The sequence below is a fragment of the Triticum urartu genome, chromosome 1 (assembly GCF_003073215.2).
Source record: "Triticum urartu cultivar G1812 chromosome 1, Tu2.1, whole genome shotgun sequence".
NCBI lineage: Eukaryota > Viridiplantae > Streptophyta > Magnoliopsida > Poales > Poaceae > Triticum > Triticum urartu.
The window spans coordinates 227,730,735-227,752,646 of record NC_053022.1 but is presented as its reverse complement, the minus strand read 5'-3'; positions in this window follow the sequence as shown (position 1 = coordinate 227,752,646).

Below are 21,912 nucleotides of genomic sequence, written 5' to 3'. Positions count from 1 at the left end.
ATGAATCTATGGCTAGTAGAAGTGTTTATAAACCATAGAGAAGTTGTAATACAGTAGGTTTAACACCAATATAAATCAAGAATGAGTTCATTACAGTACCTTGAAGTGTTGTTTTGTTTTCTTTCGCTAACAGAGCTCACGAGTTTTCTACTTTAAGTTTTGTGTTGTGAAGTTTCCAAGTTTTGGGTAAAGATTCGATGGACTATGGAATAAGGAGTGGCAAGAGCCTAAGATTGGGGATTCCCAAGGCACCCCAAGTTAATATTCAAGGAAAAACAAGAGCCTAAGCTTGGGGATGCCCCGGATGGCATCCCCTCTTTCATCTTCGTCCATCGGTAACTTTACTTGGAGCTATATTTTTATTCGCCACATGATATGTGTTTTTCTTGGAGCATCATTTTATTTACTTTTGTTTTGCTTGCTGTTTGAATAAAATACCAAGATATAAAATTATTAAATGTTATAGAGCCTTCAGATAGTTGCATAATTGTTCGACTACTCATTGATCTTCACTTATATCTTTCGGAGTAGTTTGTCATTTTCTCTAGTGGTTCACTTATATCCTTTTAGAGCACGTTGGTGGTTTTATTTTATAGAAATAGATGAATTCTCGTGCTTCACTTATATTATTTTGAGAGTCTTAAATAGCATGGTAATTTTCTTAGATAATCCTAATATTCTAGGCATCCAAGAATAGTAAAAACTTTTTTATGAGTGTGTTCAATACTAAGAGAAGTTTGATGCTTGATGATTGTTTTGAGATATGGAGGTAGTGATATTAAAGTCGTGCTAGTTGAGTAGTTGTGAATTTGAGAAATACTTGTGTTGAAGTTTGCAAGTCCTGTAGCATGCACGTATGGTAAACGTTATGTAAAAAATTTGAGACATGAGGTGTTCTTTGATTTTCCTCCTTATGAGTGGTGGTCGGGGACGAGCGATGGTCTTATCCTACCAATCTATCCCCCTAGGAGCATGCGCGTAGTGCTTGGTTTTTTATGACTTGTAGATTTTTGCAATAAGTATGTGAGTTCTTTATGACTAATGTTGAGTCCTTGGATTATACGCACTCTCACCCTTCCATCATTGCTAGCCTCTTCGGTACCATGCATTGCCCTTTCTCACATTGAGATTTGGTGCAAACTTCGCCGGTGCATCCAAACCCCGTGATATGATACGCTCTTTCACACATAAACCTCCTTATATCTTCCTCAAAACAGCCACCATACCTACCTATTATGGCATTTCCATAGCCATTCCGACATATATTGCCATGCAACTTTCCACCATTCCGTTTATCATGACACGATCATCATTGTCATATTGCTTAGCATGATCATGTAGTTGACATAGTATTTGTGGTAAAGCCACCGTTCATAATTATTTCATACATGTCACTCTTGGTTCATTGCATATCCCGGTACACCGCCGGAGGCATTCATATAGAGTCATACTTTGTTCTAGTATCGACTTGTAATCATTGAGTTGTAAATAAATAGAAGTGTGATGATCATCATTTTCTAGAGCATTGTCCCAAGTGAGGAATAAAAAAAGGGAGAAAGGCCAGAAAAAAAAGAAGGCCCAAAAAAAGAGATAGGCCATAAAAAAAGAGAAGGCCCAAAAAATGACAGAAAAGGAGAGAAGGGACAATGCTACTATCCTTTGCCATAGTTGTGCTTCAAAGTAGCACCATAATCCTCATCATAGAGAGTCTCTTGTTTTGTCACTTTCATATACTAGTGGGAATTTTTCATTATAGAACTTGGCTTGTATATTCCAATAATGGGACTCCTCAAGTGCCCTAGGTCTTCGTGAGCAAGCAAGTTGGATGCACACCCACTTAGTTTCTTTTGTTGAGCTTTCATACATTTATAGCTCTAGTGCATCTGTTGCATGGCAATCCCTACTCCTTGCATTAACATCAATCGATCGGCATCTCCATAGCTCATTGATTAGCCTCGTTGATGTGAGACTTTCTCCTTTTTGTCTTCTCCACATAACCCCCATCATCATATTCTATTCCACCCATAGTGCTATATCCATGGCTCGCGCTCATGTATTGCATGAAAGTTTATAAAATTCGAGATTACTAAAGTTTGAAACTATTGCTTGGCTTGTCATCGGGGTTGTGCATGATGAGAGCATTCTTGTGTGACGAAAATGGAGCATGACTAAACTATATGATTTTGTAGGGATGAACTTTCTTTGGCCATGTTATTTTGAGAGGACATAATTGCTTAGTTAGTATGATTGAAGTATTATTATTTTTATGTCAATATGAACTTTTATCTTGAATCTTTCAGATCTGAATATTCATACCACAATTAAGAAGAATTACATTGAAATTATGCCAAGTAGCACTCCGCATCAAAAATTTGTTTTTATCATTTACCTACTCGAGGACGAGCAGGAATTAAGCTTGTGGATGCTGATAAGTCTCCAACGTATATATAATTATTTATTGCTCCATGCTATATTATCTTCTGTTTTGGACATTATTGGGCTTTATTATCCACTTTTATATTATTTTTGGGACTAACCTATTGACCTAGAGCCCAGTGCCAGTTCCTGTTTTTTTCCCTTGTTTCAGTGTTTCGAAGAAAAGTAATATCAAACGGAGTCGAAACAGAATGAAACCTTCTGGAGAAGTTATTTTTGGAAGGAAAGCTACCCGATAGACTTGGAGTGCACGTCAGGAAAGAAACGAGGGAGCCACGAGGCAGGGTGCGCGCCCACCCCCCTAGGGCGCGCCCTCCAGCCTTGTGGGCCCCTCGGGGCTCCCCTGACGTACTTCTTCCTCCTATATATATACCCATATACCCTAAAATGATCGGGGAGCACAATAGATCGGGAGTTCCGCTGCCAGAAGCCTCCGTAGCCACCAAAAACCAATCTAGACCCGTTTCGGCACCCTGCCGAAGGGGGAATCCTTCTCCGGTGGCCATCTTCATCATGCCGGTGCTCTCCATGACGAGGAGGGAGTAGTTCTCCCTCGGGGCTGAGGGTATGTACCAGTAGCTATGTGTTTGATCTCTCTCTCCCTCCCTCTCTCTCTCTCGTGTTCTAGAGGTGATACGATCTTGATGCATCGCGAGCTTTGCTATTATAGTTGGATCTTATGATGTTTCTCCCCCTCCACTCTCTTGTAATGGATTGAGTTTTCCCTTTGAAGTTTTCTTATCGGATTGAGTCTTTAAGGATTTGAGAACACTTGATGTATGTCTTCGTGGGATAACCGTGCTGACAATGGGTTATTCTATTGATTCACTTGATGTATGTTTTGGTGATCAACTTGCGGGTTCCGCCCATGAACCTATGCATAGGGGTTGGCACACGTTTTCGTCGTGATTCTCCGGTAGAAACTTTGGGGCACTCTTTGAGGTTATATGTGTTGGTTGAATAGATGAATCTGAGATTGTGTGATGCATATCGTATAATCATACCCACGGATACTTGAGGTGACATTGGAGTATCTAGGTGACATTAGGGTTTTGGTTGATTTGTGTCTTAAGGTGTTATTCTAGTACGTACTCTAGGGCTATTTGTGACACTTATAGGAATAGCCCAACGGATTGATTGGAAAGAATAACTTTGAGGTGGTTTCATACCCTACCATAATCTCTTCGTTTGTTCTCCGCTATTAGTGACTTTGGAGTGACTCTTTGTTGCATGTTGAGGGATTGTTATATGATCAAACTATGTTATTATTGTTGAGAGGACTTGCACTAGTGAAAGTATGAACTCTAGGCCTTGTTTCCTATCATTGCAATATTGTTTACGCTCACTTTTATCATTAGTTACCTTGCTGTTTTTATAACTTGAGATTACAAAAACCTTTATATACCATCCATATACAACTTGTATCACCATCTCTTCGCTGAACTAGTGCACCTCTACCATTTACCATTATATTGGGTGTGTTGGGGACACAAGAGACTCTTTGTTATTTGGTTGCAGGGTTGCTTGAGAGAGACCATCTTCATCCTACGCCTCCTACGGATTGATAAACCTTAGGTCATCCACTTGAGGGAAATTTGCTACTGTCCTACAAACCTCTGCACTTGGAGGCCCAACAACGTCTACAAGAAGAAGGTTGTGTAGTAGACATCAACGGCGGGTATCATTATGTTCTGATCTTCACAGATGATTTGAGCGGTTATGGGTATATCTACTTGATGAAACATAAGTCTGCACCTTTGAAAAGTTCAAAGAATTTCAGAGTGAAGTGGAAAATCATCATAACAAGTTATTAAAGTTTCTGTGATCTGATAGTGGAGGAGAATTTTTGAGTTACGAGTTTGGTCTTCATTTGAAACAATGTGGAATAGTTTCGCAACTCACGCCAGCTGGAACACCACAACGTAATGGTGTGTCCGGACGTCATAACCATACTTTATTAGATATGGTGCAATCTATGATGTCTCTTACCGATTTATCACTATCGTTTTGGGGTCATTCATTAGAGACAACTGCATCCACGTTAAATAGGGCACCATCTAAATCCGTTGAGATGACACCATATGAACTGTGGTTTAGCAAGAAACCTAAGCTTTCATTTCTTAAATTTGGGGCTATGATGCTTATGTGAAAAAGTTTCAACCTGATAAGCTCGAACCCAAATCGGAGAAATGCGTCTTCATAGGATACCCAAAGGAAACTGTTGGGTACACCTTCTATCACAGATCCGAAGGCAAGATATTCGTTGCTAAGAATGGATCCTTTCTAGAGAAGAAGTTTCTCTCGAAAGAAGTGATTGGGAGGAATGTAAAACTTGATGAGGTAATTGTACCTTATCCCGAATTGGAAAGTAGTTCATCACAGGAATCAGTTCTAGTGATTCCTACACCAATTATTGAGGAACTTAGTGATGATGATCATGAAACTTTAGATCAAGTTACTACCGAACCTCGTAGGTCAACCAGAATACGTTCCGCACCAGAGTGCTACGGTAATCCTGTTCTGGAGGTCATGTTACTTAACCATGACGAACCTACGAACTATGAGGAAGCGATGATGAGCACAGATTCCGCGAAATGGTTTGAAGCCATAAAATTTGAGATGAGATCCATGTATTAGAACAAAGTATGGACTTTGATTGACTTTCCCATTGATCAGTGAGTCATTAAGAATAAATGAATTTTCAAGAGGAAGATGGACACTGATAGTAATGTTACTATCTACAAAGCTCGAATTGTTGCAAAAGGTTTTTGATGTTCAAGATGTTGACTATGATGAGATTTCCTCACTCGTAGCGATGCTTAAGTCTATCTGAATCATGTTAGCAATTGCCACATTTTATGAAATCTGGCAAATGGATGTCAGAACTACATTCCTTAATGGATTTCTTAAAGAAGAGTTGTATATGATTCAACAAGAAGGTTTCGTCAATCCTAAAGGTGCTAACAAAGTGTGCAAGCTCCAGCGATCCATCTATGGACTGGTGCAAGCATCTCGGAGTTGGAATATATACTTCAATAAAGTGATCAAAGCATATGGTTTTATATAGACTTGCGATGAAGCCTGTATTTACAAGAAAGTGAGTGGGAGCACTGCAGCATTTCTGATAAGTATATGTGAATGACATATTGTGGATCGGAAATAATTCAGAATTTTTTGGAAAGCATAAAGGAGTGTTTGGAAAAAGTTTTTCAAAGAAAGACCTTGTTGAAGCTACTTACGTATTGAGCATCAAGATCTATAGAGATAGATCAAGATGCTTGATATATTTTCAATGAGTACATACCTTGACAAGATTTTGAAGTAGTTCAAAATGGAAAATTCAAAGAAGGAGTTCTTGCCTGTGTTGTAAGGTGTGAAGTTGAGTAAAGACTCAAAACCCGACCACGGCAGAAAATAGAAAGAGAATGAAAAGTCATTCCCTTTGGCTCGGTCATAGGTTCTATAAAGTATGCTATGCTGTGTACCAGACCTATTGTGTACCTCACCATAAGTTTGTCAAGAGGGTACAATAGTGATCTAGGAGTGGATCACTGGACATCGGTCAAAAATATCCTTAGTGGAATAAGGAAATGTTTCTTTGTTATGGAGGTGACAAAGAGTTCGTCGTAAAGAGTTACGTCGAAGCAAGCTTTGACACCGATCTGGATGACCCTAAGTCTCGATCTAGATACATATCGAAAGTGGGAGCAATTAGCTAGAGTATCTCCTTACAAAGCATTGTAAACATAGAAAATTTGCAAAATACATACGGCTCTGAATGTGGCAGACCCGTTGACTAAATTTCTCTCACAAGCAAAACATGATCACTCTTTGGGTGTTAATCACATAGCGATGTGAACTAGATTATGGACTCTAGTAAACCCTTTGGGTGTTAGTCACATGGAGATGTGAACTAATCACATAAAGATGTGAACTATTGGTGTTAAATCACATGACGATGTGAACTATATTATTGACTCGAGTGCAAGTGGGAGACTGAAGGAAAATGCCCTAGAGGTAATAATAAAGTTGTTATTTATATTTCCTTATATCATGATAACTCTTTATTATTCATGCTAGAATTGTATTAACCGGAAACTTAGTACATGTGTGAATACATAGACAAACAGAGTGTCCCTAGTATGCCTCTACTTGACTAGCTCGTTAATCAAAGATGGTTAAGTTTCCCAGCCATGGACATGTGTTGTCATTTGATGAACGGGATCACATCATTAGAGAATGATGTGATGGACAAGACCCATCCGTTAGCTTAGCATAATGATCATTCAGTTTTATTGTTACTGCTTTCTTCATAACTTATACATGTTCCTCTGACTATGAGATTATGTAACTCCCGAATACCGGAGGAACACCTTGTGTCCTATCAAACGTCACAACGTAACTGGGTGATTATAAAGATGCTCTACAGGTGTCTCTGATGGTATTTGTTGAGTTGGCATAGATCGAGATTGGGATTTGTCACTCTGTGTATCGGAGAGGTATCTTTGGGCCCTCTCGGTAATGCACATCACTATAAGCCTTGCAAGCAATGTGATTAATGAGTTAGTTACATGATGTTGCATTACGGAATGAGTAAAGAGACTTGCCGGTAACGAGATTGAACTAGGTATTGAGATACCTTCGAATCTCGGGCAAGTAACAAACCGATGACAAAGGGAACAACGTATATCGTTATGCGGTTTGACCGATAAAGATATCCTTAGAATATGTAGGAATCAATATGAGCATCCAGGTTCCGCTATTGGTTATTGACTGGAGATGAGTGTCGGTCATGTCCACATAGTTCTCGAACCCGTAGGGTCTGCACACTTAACGTTCTGTGACGATTTGTATTATGAGTTATGTGATTTGATGACCGAAGTTTGTTCGGAGTCCCGGATGAGATCAGGGACATGACGAGGAGTCTCGAAATGGTCGAGACGTAAAGATCGATATATTGGAAGGCTATCTGTACTGGCATTTTCTTATTTGCCGTCTGCCCATTCTTTGCCGTCCTCTTGCTGACGGCAAAGAAGGTATTTGCCGTCAGCCACAAGAAAACGGACGGCAAAGATGTGGCTGATGGCAAACAAAGTCTTTGCCATCAGCCCGTTCTTTGCCGTCCGCTGGCTGACGGCAAAGAATCTTTGCCGTCCACTAGCAGACATTAAAGAGGTGGGTGGATCCAGCTATTGTTTAACCAACTCAAGCCCACCGGCCCCACCTCTTTGTCGTCCGCAAGCGGACGACAAAGAATCTGTGCTGACCGTTGGCTGACGGCAAAGAGGCGGGTACATTAACGGCCGTCCCGCCCCTCTCTTCTCTCCACTCTCTCATTCCTCCCCACCCACACCCGCGCTACCGCGCTGACCCCGTCTGCCATAGTCGGCCGCCCCGCCACCCTGCACCCCTCCCCTGCGGCCCCTCGACCTCCACCGCACCCCCGCCGCCCCTTCCACGTCGCCCCGCCCCCCGCCCCCTCCCCTCTGTTGCCATCCCCAACCCACACCGGCCCGCGTCGCCGCCGCCGACCCCATCCGGTGTAGCCGGCCGCCCTGCCTCCCCGCACCCCTCCCCGACCTCCACCGCAGCTGAAAGTGCAACTATCCCTAGGTGGTTTTGGTAATTCATAACAACATATAGCTAATTGAGCTAATACTATTCCAAGATAATTATTTCAGGAAATCTCAATGATTGGCATGGCATGGATGTGAAAGTGGAACCCTCAAAATGCTAAGGACAATGGATTGGCTCAAGCTCAAAAGCTCAAGACTATTCATTTTATATTTTAGTGATCCAAGATCACATTGAGTCCATAGGAAAAGCCAATACTATTAAGGAGGGATGAGGTGTTGCTTAATGAGCCTCTTGCTTCATGTGCTTAGTGATATGCTCCAAAACCCTCAACTACTTTCCCATATCCACATATGACCAAAACTCTAAGCCAAACTCGGTCCTACCGATTCTTCCTATTCGGCGCCACCGAGTTTCACTTGTCATTAGCCACTGCCAAACCCTAGCAATTCGGTTCTACCGATAAGGATCTCGGTCCCACCGAGATGGGGTTGCAAACTCTCTGTTTCCCTTTCGAAACTTTTCGGTCCCACCGAAAGAGCGAATCGGTCCCACCGAGATTGCAATGTAAACTTAGTGTTTCCCCTTTGTAACTTTTCGGTCTCACCGAGTTCCACTCGGTCTCACTGAAAGAGCAAATCGGTCCCACCGAGTTTGCCTGACCAACTCTCTGGTTAGCTAATTACCAAATTCGGTCTCACCGAGTTTGTGTAATCGGTCTCACTGAGATTACGTTATGCCCAAACCCTAACCGAATCGGTCCTACCGAGTTGCATGTCGGTCCCACCGAAATCACTAACGGTCACTAGGTTTACATTTTCGGTCCGACCGAGTTTATTGATTCGGTCCCACCGAGATTGGAAAACTGTGTAACGGTTGGATTTTGTGTGGAGGCTATATATACCCCTCCACCTCCTTCTCATTCGAGGAGAGAGCCATCAGAACACACACATCATTCCAACTCATTTGTTCTGAGGGAGAACCACCTACTCATGTGTTGAGACCAAGACATTCCATTCCTACCATATGAATCTTGATCTCTAGCCTTCCCAAGTTGCTTTCCACTCAAATCTTCTTTCCACCAAATCCAAATCCTATGAGAGAGAGTTGAGTGTTGGGGAGACTATCATTTGAAGCACAAGAGCAAGGAGTTCATTACCTACACACCATTTGTTACTTCTTGGAGAGTGGTGTCTCCTAGATTGGCTAGGTGTCACTTGGGAGCCTCCGTCAAGATTGTGGAGTTGAACCAAGGAGTTTGTAAGGGCAAGGAGATCGCCTACTTCGTGAAGATCTACAAGGCAAGTCCTTCGTGGGCGATGGCCATGGTGGGATAGACAAGGTTGCTTCTTCGTGGACCCTTTGTGGGTGGTTGCTTCTTCGTGGACCCTTCGTGGGTGGAGCCCTTCGTGGACTCGCGCAACTGTTGCCCTTAGGTGGAGCCCTGTGTGGACTCACGCAACCGTTACCCTTTGTGGGTTGATGTCTCCATCAACGTGGATGTAGGATAGCACCACCTATCCGAACCACGGGAAAAACATCAGTGTCTCCAATTGCGTTTGATCTTTCCAAACCCTTCCCTTTACATTCTTGCAAGTTGCATGCTTTACATTCCACTGCTCATATACTCTTTGCATGCTTGCTTGATATGTATTGTGTGTATTGAAATTGTGCCTAAACTCCACTTGAACCGAAAAAGATTAAAAATTGCAACTTTAGCACGAAGTGTCTAATCCCCCCCCCCTTAGACACATCTACTTCTAGATCCTACAGCAGCCCCCCTGCCTCTTCCACGTCGGGCAGCCACATTGCGCCGCGGCCGTCCCCGCCCCGTCCCGTTGCGGCCGTTCGGCCTCCCCCTCCACTGGGTCACCGCCTCCTCCAGCGCCCGCCGCAGCCGTTCGGCCTCCCCCTCCACCAGTTGAGCTCCTCCCCTTTTTTGTTTTATTAGTTTCTTTTTGTTTCTTTTAGTTTAGTTTCTGTTTTAGTTATTGTTTTAGTTTAGTTCAAGTTTTAGTTTAGTTCATTTTAGATTAGTTTTAGTTTATTTTAGTTTAGTTTATTTTAGATTAGTTTTAGATTTAGTTTATTTTAGTTTAGTTTATTTTAGATTAGTTTTAGTTTAGAAGAAGAAGTAGAAGGAGAGGAGGGAGGAACAGGAGGAGGGAGAAGAAGAAGAAAGAAGAAAAGAAGAAGAAGAGGGAAAAGGAGAAGAAGAAGAAGAAGAAGAAGAAGAAGAAGAGGAGGAGGAGGAGGAGGAGAAGAAGAGGAAGAAGAAGAAGAAGAAGAAGAAGAAGAAGAAGAAGAAGAAGAAGAAGAAGAAGAAGAAGAAGAAGAAGAAGAAGAAGAAGAAAGAGGAGAGGAGGATAAGAAGAAGAAAGAGGAGCGGAGGAGAAGGAGAAGAAGAGGAGAAGAAAAGGAAAAAAGAGACCCCGACCCTGACCCGACCCCCGACACCCGATTGACATCCCGACTCCTCGGCATGACACCCCGACCACGACCCCCGACACCCTGACACCACACCCCAACCCTGACCCCGACCCCCGACCAACCGACACCCTGACACCACACCCCGACCCCGACCCCGACCCTGACATGACACCCTGGCACGACACCCCGACCACCGACACCCCGACACCTGACACCCCGACCACCGACATCCTGACACCACGCCCACACCCACCCTCACCCCAGACCCCCGACACCTGACACCCCGACCACCGACACCCTGACACCACACCCCGACCCCATATATATTTGTGGTGATCGGGTGTATTTTTATTATGGTCATGATTATGATACAGTTAAATTATATACATATTATTATATTCATGTTAGGTATCCAAATGTTTTTATGTTGCACTAATTTTGTTTACTTTTTGTCATTGCAGGTGTTGACATGATGGTGGGCAAGGGTCCAGAGCGCCCCGATCCTCCTGCGAACGCTATTGGGAGGGGTGGTTCCATTATTCCAGCCTAGCGCCTCCGGAGAGTGCTGCTAGACAGTATGCAGACAACTACGGCGGGCGCTTCTTCTTTGGCTGGGAGAGGTCGGTGGAGGACGAAGAAGCCTGCTAGACGTGGACGTGGCAGAGGGAGAGGTAGGAAGGCTGTTACGCCTTCCTCGCCGCCACCCTCAGCTGATTCACCCGACCACAGGAGTGCTCCGTCTAAGGTGGACCCGTCTCGGACTCTGGTCCATGAGCCTTCGGTCGCTAATCCTTCCCCCCACCAGACTCGGGTCGCCGATCCTTCGCCCCACGTTAGTCCGGTCCCAGAGTTTTTGTCTCAAAGACTCCGGTCACGGGGTCTTCGTCCCAGAAGACTCAGGTCATGGGGTCTTCGTCCCAGAAGACTCCGGTCACGGGGTCTTCGGGCCACGAGATTCCAGAGTCTAGTGGCCCGGAGGATGGTAGCGAGGACACCTTTTCAGATGATAGCTACAGCGACGACGAGCTGGTTGAGAAGGGCAAGAAGGTCTACAAGTGTGGCTCTACAAAGCTCCCGCCCGTGCCGACGACCCCCGACTAGAGGTGGTTGATTGCGCCTAAAGGGTTGAAGTAAGCGCATTTACTATTTTTTAACCTTCATGTTCCTTCAAATTAATATCTAATTAGTTGGCCTTGTCATATTGTAGGGGCTGGGTACGCTCCCGTGGTGCCCGTAGGCCCAACCAGGTCCTTGGTGTGCTTTGCCAGCAGCACTTCCCTAGTTGGGTCACGTTGCCCACTGAGGGTCAGGTTCCACAGCTAGCACTGACCTAGGAGCTGTACTCGGTTGCCCCGGCCCCGCCGGAGGAGAGGGTCAACGGTGTCTTGTGCGAGACGGTGGCCGACATTGTGTTCCATCGATTTTGGGTAATTTCTCCTTTATGGAATTAAAAATCAACACTACCTAGTAATTGTACTAATCAGTGTTGTCTTGTTTGATTGCAGACATTCTACAGGGTTTCGGAGGGAGAGCAGGAGGCCGCGTGTAGGGTTTCCGAAAACGAGTAGAAACGCCTACTTCAGAACTTAAGGCAAGAGGCTCGGGTGCAGGGCGAGACTACTATGCCTCGAAGGGTATTAGGATGGGCAAGCAAAATTGTCGCGGCAAGTTTCTGAGTAAGGAGAAGTACATGCAGGTAATTACCTATTCTTAAGGCCTTGAACTTAGTTTTCTTGAGTATGGTGCGTAGGCGTAGCGCTGAAATTTCTCTTGACTCACTTTGGTGCCATCGAGATGGTGTGTGGATAACATGGACTGTTGGGAGGCGTTGGTGGATGCGTGGTGCTCTCCCCAATGGAAAGTCGAGCACCAAAGGGCCAATGATAAGCGCGACCAAATGGAAGGTGTGCCACACCATCAGGGAGCTCCAACCTGTTTGAGTACGGGGATAACTAGGTATGTGGTTTTCTACATGATTCATGCAATTCATTCTTCATGCTAGCATTTATCCCTTCCAAAATGACTTAATATGCTATAGTTAGCTCTAAAATGACATAATAACCTTGGATAGCTCAATAATGACATAATTAGCATAATTTGGTCAAAAATGGCATAATAATCTTGGTTACCTCGAAAATGACCTAAACTTAGCTTATTTTCCTCGAAAATGACATAATAACCTTTCTTAGCTCTAAAATGACTTATTTACATAGCAATATCATTCTTCATGCTAGCTTGAGCCCTTAACTAATATTTTGTTCCTCTCTCTCAGGCGCACTACAACAAGAAGCCTGTGCCAGGTCTGTTCGACCTCTATGGCATGGCCCATATGGCCCCGTACAAGAAGGCCAAGCCATTCACGGAGTCTGACCTAGATGATCCAGAGAGCTTCACCAACAAGACCTCCCACCACAGGCTTGTGAGGTACAGAGACGAGGGGAAGGCGAGGAAAGGGGAGGACTTTAACCCGAGCCAGGATCCTTTTGATACAGAGCTGGTGATGATATCTGGTGGCGGGAGGTCCCATGGCTCTCAAGACATTGGTGATGGACTGATACGTTGTCCTAAGACTCTCCCGCAGATCAAGAAGCGCCTGAGTAGCTCTGATCCTGAGATAACGCCTCGTGCACGGCCCGCGAAGATCGCCATGGCAGTTAGTTATACTGACTCTCTCACCTTGCCTCCATTACATTGTGTGTGCGTCCGTCGATGATTACAATGCTAACGAGGAGTGGTGTGTTGTAGGCTATTGTTGAGAAAGAGAGATTGAAGACGAAGGAGCTTGTGGAGGAGGCACAAAGGGAGGCACAAAGGGAGGCGGTGGAGAGGGGGAGGGAGATGGAGGAGAGGACGGTTAAGCTCTTGGAGGAGGAGAGGAACCAGAACGACAATGCTAACCGGGCCCTATACGAGCTCATCGTGGTACATTTCTCATGCATATTAGCTCAATCATGCATGTAATGTGTCACACCCTAGCTAGTTCAAGCATTAGAGTGTGCATCATGTTTAAATTTCTCTTAAATTTGAAGTGGGGAAGGCAGAAACCCCCAACACCCCCCTGGAAACAACTAGGGTTTACTAAAATTATTTTCAATGAACCTGAAATGCCCTTCTAAAAAGTTCACCCTCTTTGTCATGGGTTAGAACCTCTGGCAAAATTGGTGCACAATTTTGTAGGTCAACAGAAGGTCATTGAATTAAATCATAAGTATTTGAATTTGGGCATTTAAATGCTATAAAATAATTTAAATGCTCAAATAATTCTGGAAATAAATGTTTGCTGTTGGAAATATTATAAACAGAGCCCACAATTATTTTCAGGATTTTTGGAAACATTTTAGTATTTTAATTAAAGCCCAACAGTTGCAGTTAAATAGAAAAAAACAGAAACAAATCAAAAAAGAGAGAGAGAGAGAGAGAGAGAGAGAGAGAGAGGGAGCCCACCTGGGCCTTACCTGTGCTGGCCCAGCCACCTGGCTCGGCCCAGCCGACTGGCTTGCCAGTCGTCGTCCACCTCCCGCCAGGAGGACGCGGAGCGCGTGGCCGGCGCCCGCGGCCACACGCCGGCCACCTCCTACTTCCGCCGACGCCTGGAGACGTCCAGGGATGCCACGCGACCCCCACGTCCCCCTCTCATCCTCCCTCACTCTCCCCTCGTCTCCCTCACCCTCTCCCGCACCATGGCCGACGCACCTGTCGCCGTCTCACCGCCGTAGTCGCGCCCTCCGTCACCCCCTTGCCTCTCTGACATGTCCAGAAGCTCCGCCGCGACGCCCTCGCCCTCCCCACCGAGCCACACTTCGCCGGAGGCCCTGCATCGCCGCCATCGGGCCGTCTTCAACCTCGGTACCTGCCGGACGCCGTTCATTGATTCGCCTCACTCCGGTCGCCCCCGAGCCCGTGAGCTGCTCATCGATTCCCCTCTTCTTTCCCATGCATTTGCACCCTCTAGGCCATAGTTCCACCATGGCCGAAGCTCGTCTCCGCTCGAGCTTGTCGTCGGCATCGCTCCGGCGACCATTTGGTCCTCCCGTGCTATGCAACATGCTTGCTGCATCGCGTAGTGCCTCGGTAGTGCCTTAATTTTCGCGTTTGCACGCCACAGCCCACGCCCCGCACATGGCCAAACTCCGGCCGCCGCCTTGGAGCTCGCCGTCGTCGTCTCCGGCCACCGTAGGCCCGGCCTCCACCACCACTAGATGCGCGACTACAAGAGCTCTCCAACGAGCCCAAGAACGGCCTCGCCCGTGCCCTGTGGGCGTTTTCCGAGCCGCATCACCGTCCCGGGCCTCGCCGGTGTCGAGTTGCCGGCGAGTTTGACCCAGTTTGACTCCTGGGTGGGCCCAGGTAGAAACCCTGAGTCTATGACAGGTGGGGGCGGTCTGCTAACTAATCTAGGATTAGTTTTAACTAATTTTAATTAAATCAGTCACTGACATGTGGGCCCAGGCCCCAGTGACAACTAATTAGTGTTAATCTAATCCTGTTAATTAGCTAAGAGGCTGACAGAAGGGGCCCACCAGTCAGGTTTGACCTGGGCTGGTGCCTTTGACCTGCTGAGGTCAGCATGACGCAATGCTGACGCAGTAATGCATTTTCTGGATTTATTTTTATTCAGGAAATTCCAAAAAATAGTCAAAACATCTAAAAATCAACCATAGCTCCAAATGCAAAGATTTATATATGAAAAATGATCAGAAAAATTCAATCTATCCATCTGTAATGGTTTCATGCATGACAAAACAAGTTTACCTTGCTGTTTAAGCAGAATAAGGAAATGCACTATTAAAGCCATGTTTAATAAGCTAATAATTGAATCTTTGATTCAAATAAGCACATTCCTTTCTGTTATAGCTTGCATTAGGCCAAGACACATTCCTATTGCCATGTCATAGCATGCATCATATTGTTTCATATCGTCATGTGTTGATTGTGTTCCGATGTGTTCTTCGTGGTAGGTTCTGCCTCCGAGGATATTCACGAGTATCCAACTGAAGGGCAGTATCCCACTACCACTCCATCAGGCAAGCAACCCATTGATCATTCCAATACAAACCCATGTTCTCGCTTCTGCTCTTGTTTACTGCATTAAGACAATGGGATTCAAACTGCTGTGTGCTATGGTAGATGAACCCTTATCCTCTGCATGACCTGTCATTGCCACAGTAACTAGATGAAACCCACTAGCATGTGTAGGAGTTGATTGAGCCATGTATGTGATTCCTACCTTGCTATGCCTGCTATGATTAGAGTTGTGTCAGGTCTGGTTCATCTGGGTGATGGGCTAGAGTGAAATGCTTATGTCGGTAATATGAGGGATGTGTTGAACATGTTTTGGTAAAGGTATCGATGAGAGGCCATGTAGGAGTACATGTTGGGTTGTTTCATTGAGATCGTCCCTAAGAACTGAGATCTGTATGTGTGATTTAAGATTCAGCTACTACCATGCATTGGGATCCTTAATTGACCCTCTCGGCTTCTTAATCACCCTAGTACTCTGTCCAGGAGTTGCAAATAGTTTCTGGTGTTTGTAGGTTATGTGTTGGCGGCCGTGCGTAGCGCTGACCCTAGGGGTGGGCTATGTTGAAGTAGATACACCGTGGCACGGTGTACCGAGTCACCCGTTTGGTGTCTCGGGAACCCTGTTCACATCGTTCGGGGTTGTATGTGGAAACCTCGGCCGGACTCCCTGCGGATGGAACCTGGATAGGCGATAAACCTGGACTAGAGGCTTAAGTGTTTAGGTACGCCATGGCCGACACCCTCGCTGGGCTTCCACTTGAAGGTTGCCGAGTACATGTCGTGTAAACGGCGGTAAGTGGTGAAAGCGTGTATGAAGAAGTACACCCCTGTAGGGTATAAAACTATTCGAATAGCCGCGTCCGCGGTAAAGGACTACTTGGTTGCCTATACAGTTCGTAGACAAGTTAATGGATACTACTAAAAGACTCAAGATAAGTGTGAGTACCGAGGATGGCCCTCTCGTAGGATGACGAGGGAGTATCCACGGTGGAGTATTGTGTTGGTGAGTAGTGGACTCGTGTGCGAAAACTATTTTACTGGTGAAGTTCCTTAGGATAGCTTAGCCAAGAGTCAAAGCTGGCTTGCTGCAATAACCCCCCCACCTTCTTGAGAATGAGCATGTATATTAGGTTCTGATGTAAGACTTGCTGAGTACCTTTGTACTCATGTTTGCTTAATTACTGTTTTCAGACGACAACACTGCCCCCTCCGATGGGTTTTATGTAGACCTTGACGTCGACGAGTGACTAGCCACCCAGGTGGTTATCCTGGCCATGGAGGGCCCTATGTAGATAGACAGGCTTCGAGAAGCCTTCTTTCTTTCTAGTGTCTGTACTCAGACCGGTTGCTTCCGCATGTGCTTGTATGATTGTATGACTTGAGCGTCGGGTCATGTGACCCCTATCTGTATGAACATGTTATATATGGCTCCCTGGAGCCTTTTAAATAAAGTACTTGAGTTGTAGAGTTTTGTTGTGATGCCATGTTGTATGTACTTATATCGGGCATATTGTGTGTATGATTGAAATGCTTGGTATGAGTGGGATCCGACAATCTAGTTGTTTATCCCTGGCAGCCTTTCTTATGGGGAAATGTAGTCTAGTGTTCCTCGAGCCATAGTAGTCCGCTACATCCTGGTTCACCGGAGTCCTGCTAGCCCAGCACTACTGTTCAGGACACTTGACTGGCCGGCATGTGTTTCACTTCGTTCCTATGTCTGTCCCTTCGGGGAAATGTCACGCGGTGACTTCTGGAGTCCTGCCTAGCCTGCTACAGCCCGGGTCCCCCGGAGTCCTGTTAGCCCAGTGCTACAGCCCGGAATCACTCGCTGATGACCGACATGCTCGATGTGATTCATGTATGCCTGTCTCCATAGGTCTGTGCCGCTTTGGGTTCACGACTAGCCATGTCGGCCCGGGTTCTCTGTCATATGGATGCTAGCGACACTATCATATACGTGAGCCAAAAGGCGCAAACGGTCCCGGGCCATGGTAAGGCGACACCCGTGGGATATCGTGCATGAGGCCGCAAAGTAATATGAGGTGTTACCGGCTAGATCGATGTGACTTGGAATCGGGGTCCTGACATAATGTTTGCTTTACTATCTAATATGAATGACTCGTGAGAACCAAATGTGCAGACTGTCGGAGTAATGGGCCATGGGTAGGCTAACCCGAGTCCCAGAACCTTTCAAGACATCGGGGCAGGCTGCGCCCCTCAAGACCCCAGGACAAAGAGCCGCCTTCTGAGGAGTCGGCGGCAAGGCCACCGACTAGCCACTCACGACCGAATCCCAGGGACGATTTTCGGACGAACCGACTCCTGACTGACGACTTCCCAAGAAGCCGGCCTTGGGGAGTCGGCCCATGACTCCAGCGAAACCCCATGTCCTCATCAAGAGGGACAGGACAGGGGAGTGGCTACAGTGAAGACTGCTCCCACCCCTTTCCAAAGGCAAGCATGGTCACAGTACGCCGTACCCGCGGAGATCTCCATGCGGCGTGGCACTGTTGCCATGCTGGCCCTGACATCAGCACTGGTGGACCGAATCCTGCGCCCACAACGGCTTTTCTGTACGACCTTTTTGGCGGTGGGTCCCACCGGCCAGCGGGATCCCAGAAGACGGCAAGTGCGCCACAAGTCGGACCCGCCGGGAGTCGGCCCCCAAGAGTCGGCCGGCTCCTCCCCCGGGGCCCACGTGCCATTAACCAGATGTGATGGAGAGTGGCAATAGTGATCGCCCGCCAGGCGGCGGGGCTGTTGCCACGATTCCATGACTAAGCCCGCATCATTAGAAGCACGGCTACAGTAATCAGTAGCCGGCAAGACCCGCCCGCGGCGGACGCGGCCTGTCGGCTCCATACCTAGCCAGTCGGCCGGGGCCCACCAGTCGGCGGGCCCCAGCAGTCGGCGAAGAAGACGGAGGCCGGAGGCACTGACGGCTGGGCCCGTGTCCAGCCGGATTACCATTGTACCCCTAGGGGGTAGGCCTATATAAACCCCCCAAGGCACCCATGCAAAGGGTTGGAATCCATTAGCACTAGACCAGACCATACAGGAAGGAGAGAGCTAGCCTTGCCTTCTCCTACCTTCAGGAAACAGCTCAAGGAGCAATCGTGTAAACACTTTTCCATAGTGATCATGCGGAGACCCCGCAGAGCAGCAGTAGGGGTATTATCTCCCCAGAGAGCCCTGAAGCTGGGTAAGATTCACCGGCGTGCATGTCTACGCCTCATCCTGTTTCCAGGCACCGGCGATGTTCTACTCGCCCCCACCATGATAAGCCATCCTTTGGCATATGTCACACCTAACCCCTGACATTTGGCGCCCATCGTGGGGCCTGGTGCACCGCCGTCTGGAGACCTGCTCTGGACGGGAACCCTTTTTCTCCCTGGTGAGCGTAGCCAGCCAGGCACGCCAGATGGAGTCGGTGCTGACGTGCTGCGCGGCGTTGAGATTGCCTGCGCAGCCAGCTGCCTGGCCGAACTTGTCGGCGAGGTTCCAACGCAGGCACGGGCGGCTCCGAGAGCCTCCTCGCGGGCCTCCTCGATCAACTCCACGTCCCCGGCGAGCCTGCCGTGGACTTGGAGTCCGTAGGTTCCACCGACCTGATGCTGGTCGACTCCGACACCGTGTCGCTCGACACGTTCCGCACTAATGTGGTGGTCTACGACGAGCCTCTCCCTCGTGCGGAGAGCGGTGGAAGCACCGTCACCGAGGTGCTCGTCATCAGTCATGACGAGCTCCCGGCGGAGGAGTGCATGATCCGCTTGGCGCGGCGCTACAAGACCTGACTGCACCCATTCCGGAAGACGCTGACGCAGAGACGTTGGAGGCACGGCGCCTTCAGCTCGTCGAAGGCGCAAAGAAGCTGGCTACCATGAGACGCTTGTCAGAAGCCTACCAGTGAGAGATGGATCGCGCTGTTGGCGGCTCGCCGGCCCCAGCGGGGCCCTGTCGCCTTGGCGCGGTCCAGCAGCGCGGCGTAGCCATCGCCAGCCTGTTCGGGGCAAGCCGCCCTATGTATGCTACCCCTGCGGAGAACATTCGAGCCGCCCAGGCGGCGGCGGACGAGTTGGACAATTTCGAGGGCGAAGAGCGCCGCCTGATGATGGAGCGAGTCCAGCGGCTCCTCGACATGGCTGCCGCACAGAACGAGGCCGGCTGCCGCACGGAGGCGCCGCAGCAGCAAAACGACGACCTTCACCGAGACCAAGGCGCGACGTCTCGGACATCGACTAACGGTGCCTGAGGAAGAAGAGACAAGGATCCGGCTGTCAGCCACAGTCGGACTCACATTACCATAGAGCGCGACCGAGACGGCCGCCCGAGAGCAGTGGAACGACGGGACGACTGTCCGCCTCCTCCTCCTCGCATGGAGAGGCGAGTCTCCCTGCCGCCTGTTGATCATCCGACTCTTGGCGACCGCCTTGGCCGCCGAGAGGGAGTCGGGGAAAACGACGCCCGCCACCGGATCGACCGGCTTCACCGATCCCTGGCGCTGGAAGAAGAAGACGACTTGGGTCCGCCTTGTTTCGGGCCCCGCATTCGAGACGAGCCCTTTCCCAAAGGGTTCACGCTCCCAAGAGACACGCCCAAGTACACCGGCTCCGTGAAGCCGGAAGACTGGCTAGTCGACTACTCCATGGCTGTCAGCATAGCGAACGGCAACAAGCGTGTCACCGTAAAATACGTTCCGCTCGTGCTCCAGGTCACGGCCCGGACATGGCTGAACAGCCTGAAGCCCCGCAGCATGAACAACTGGGTCGACTTCACCGAAGCATTCGTCCGCAACTTTAGCTTTCCTTGTGCATGCAAGGTCCCGACGAGTCGACTCGCGACTACCTCACGTGTTGGGCCGAGCTTCGGAACTCCTGCGAGGGCGTGCACGAGGTGCAGGCTATCGAGTACTTCACCGCCGGGTGCAAAGAAGGCACCCTCCTCAAGCACAAGCTCCTCTGCGATGAGCCAGAAACCCTAGACGAGTTGCTGATCATAGCAGACAAGTACGCCACGGCCGACTCCTCCATGAAGGTGGAGATTCAAGTTAGCGCAACTGGAAAAGTGGCCCCTCAGGCTCCAAGAACTCCAGTGGGAGACGTTAGTCGGCGGCAACAGCAGAGCGACCACAAGCGCAAGGCCCCGCAGCCGGCTTCCAGCAGCCGGCAGGTCGCGACAGTTGAAGCCCAGCAGCCGGATGGGCAGCCTCCGCCCAAGCGACAGAAAGGTGGCAAGCCCAACTAGTTGCCGGCCTTCTCATATGTGCAAACCCTGGATGGTCCTTGCAAGTTCCATAGCGGCACGAAGCCGTCGAATAACACCACCCTGAAGTGCCACTGGCTCACCAGGATTGCCAAAGGAGACGGCCTCCTACCTCCCCCGCCTGCTGGGCAGCCGCCGCCGCCTCCGCCCCAGCAGCCGGCTGTCAGGCCAGTCGGCGCAGTACAAGACGAATACCCTGAAGAACACGGAGCCTACGTGGTATTTACCAGTATGGCTGATGATCAATGCAGCAGGCGGCTGCAGCGACAAGAGGTGAATGCAGTAGCATCAGAGACGCCAGAGTTCATGCACTGGTTCGAAAAGCCTATCAGCTGGAGCAGGGCTGATCACCCAGAGGTGATGCCTAGTCCGGGCTCTTATGCCTTGGTCTTGGATGCCACCTTTGCCACGGATAGACGAGCTGCTCGTTTCTCACAAGTTCAGATAGACGGAGGCAGTAGCATTAACATCCTATACAAGGACACCATGGAGAAATTAGGAATCAAGCAAAGACGGCTTCAGAACAGCCAGACTGTGTTCCACGGCATTGTTCCTGGGCTTTCCTGCTCACCAATCGGCAGGATCCTGATGGACGTCCTCTTTGGAGACAAAGATCACTTCCGCCAAGAGTCAGTTTGGTTTGAGGTGGTGGACCTTGAGAGCCCATACCATGCACTACTTGGCCGACCCGCCTTGGCCAAGTTCATGGCGGTCCCCCACTACGCCTACCTCAAAATGAAGATGCCCAGTTCTAGGGGGATTCTGACCATAGCCGGCGACTACCGGAAGTCGTCTGCCTGTGCGACTGAGAGCAGTCGGCTAGCCAAGTCCCTGGTAATCACGGCCGAGAAGCGGCTCCTTGAGCGGGTTGTGGCGATGGCCAGCAAGCAGCTAGAGGTATCGCCCAACCCAAAGGACTCGGAGGCTGAGGGTTCGTTCAAGCCGGCCAAGGAGACAAAGAAGATACCCTTGGATCCGGAGCACCCAGAGAGGTACGCTGTCATAGGTGCAAACCTCGACAGCAAATAGGAAGACGAGCTCATCGATTTCCTCCGTGAGAATCAGGACATCTTCACATGGTCCCCCAAAGACATGCCAGGTGTACCGATGGAATTTGCCGAGCACAAGTTACATGTCCGATCTGATGCAAAGCCGGTCAGGTAGCCCCTGCGCCGCCTATCAGAAGAG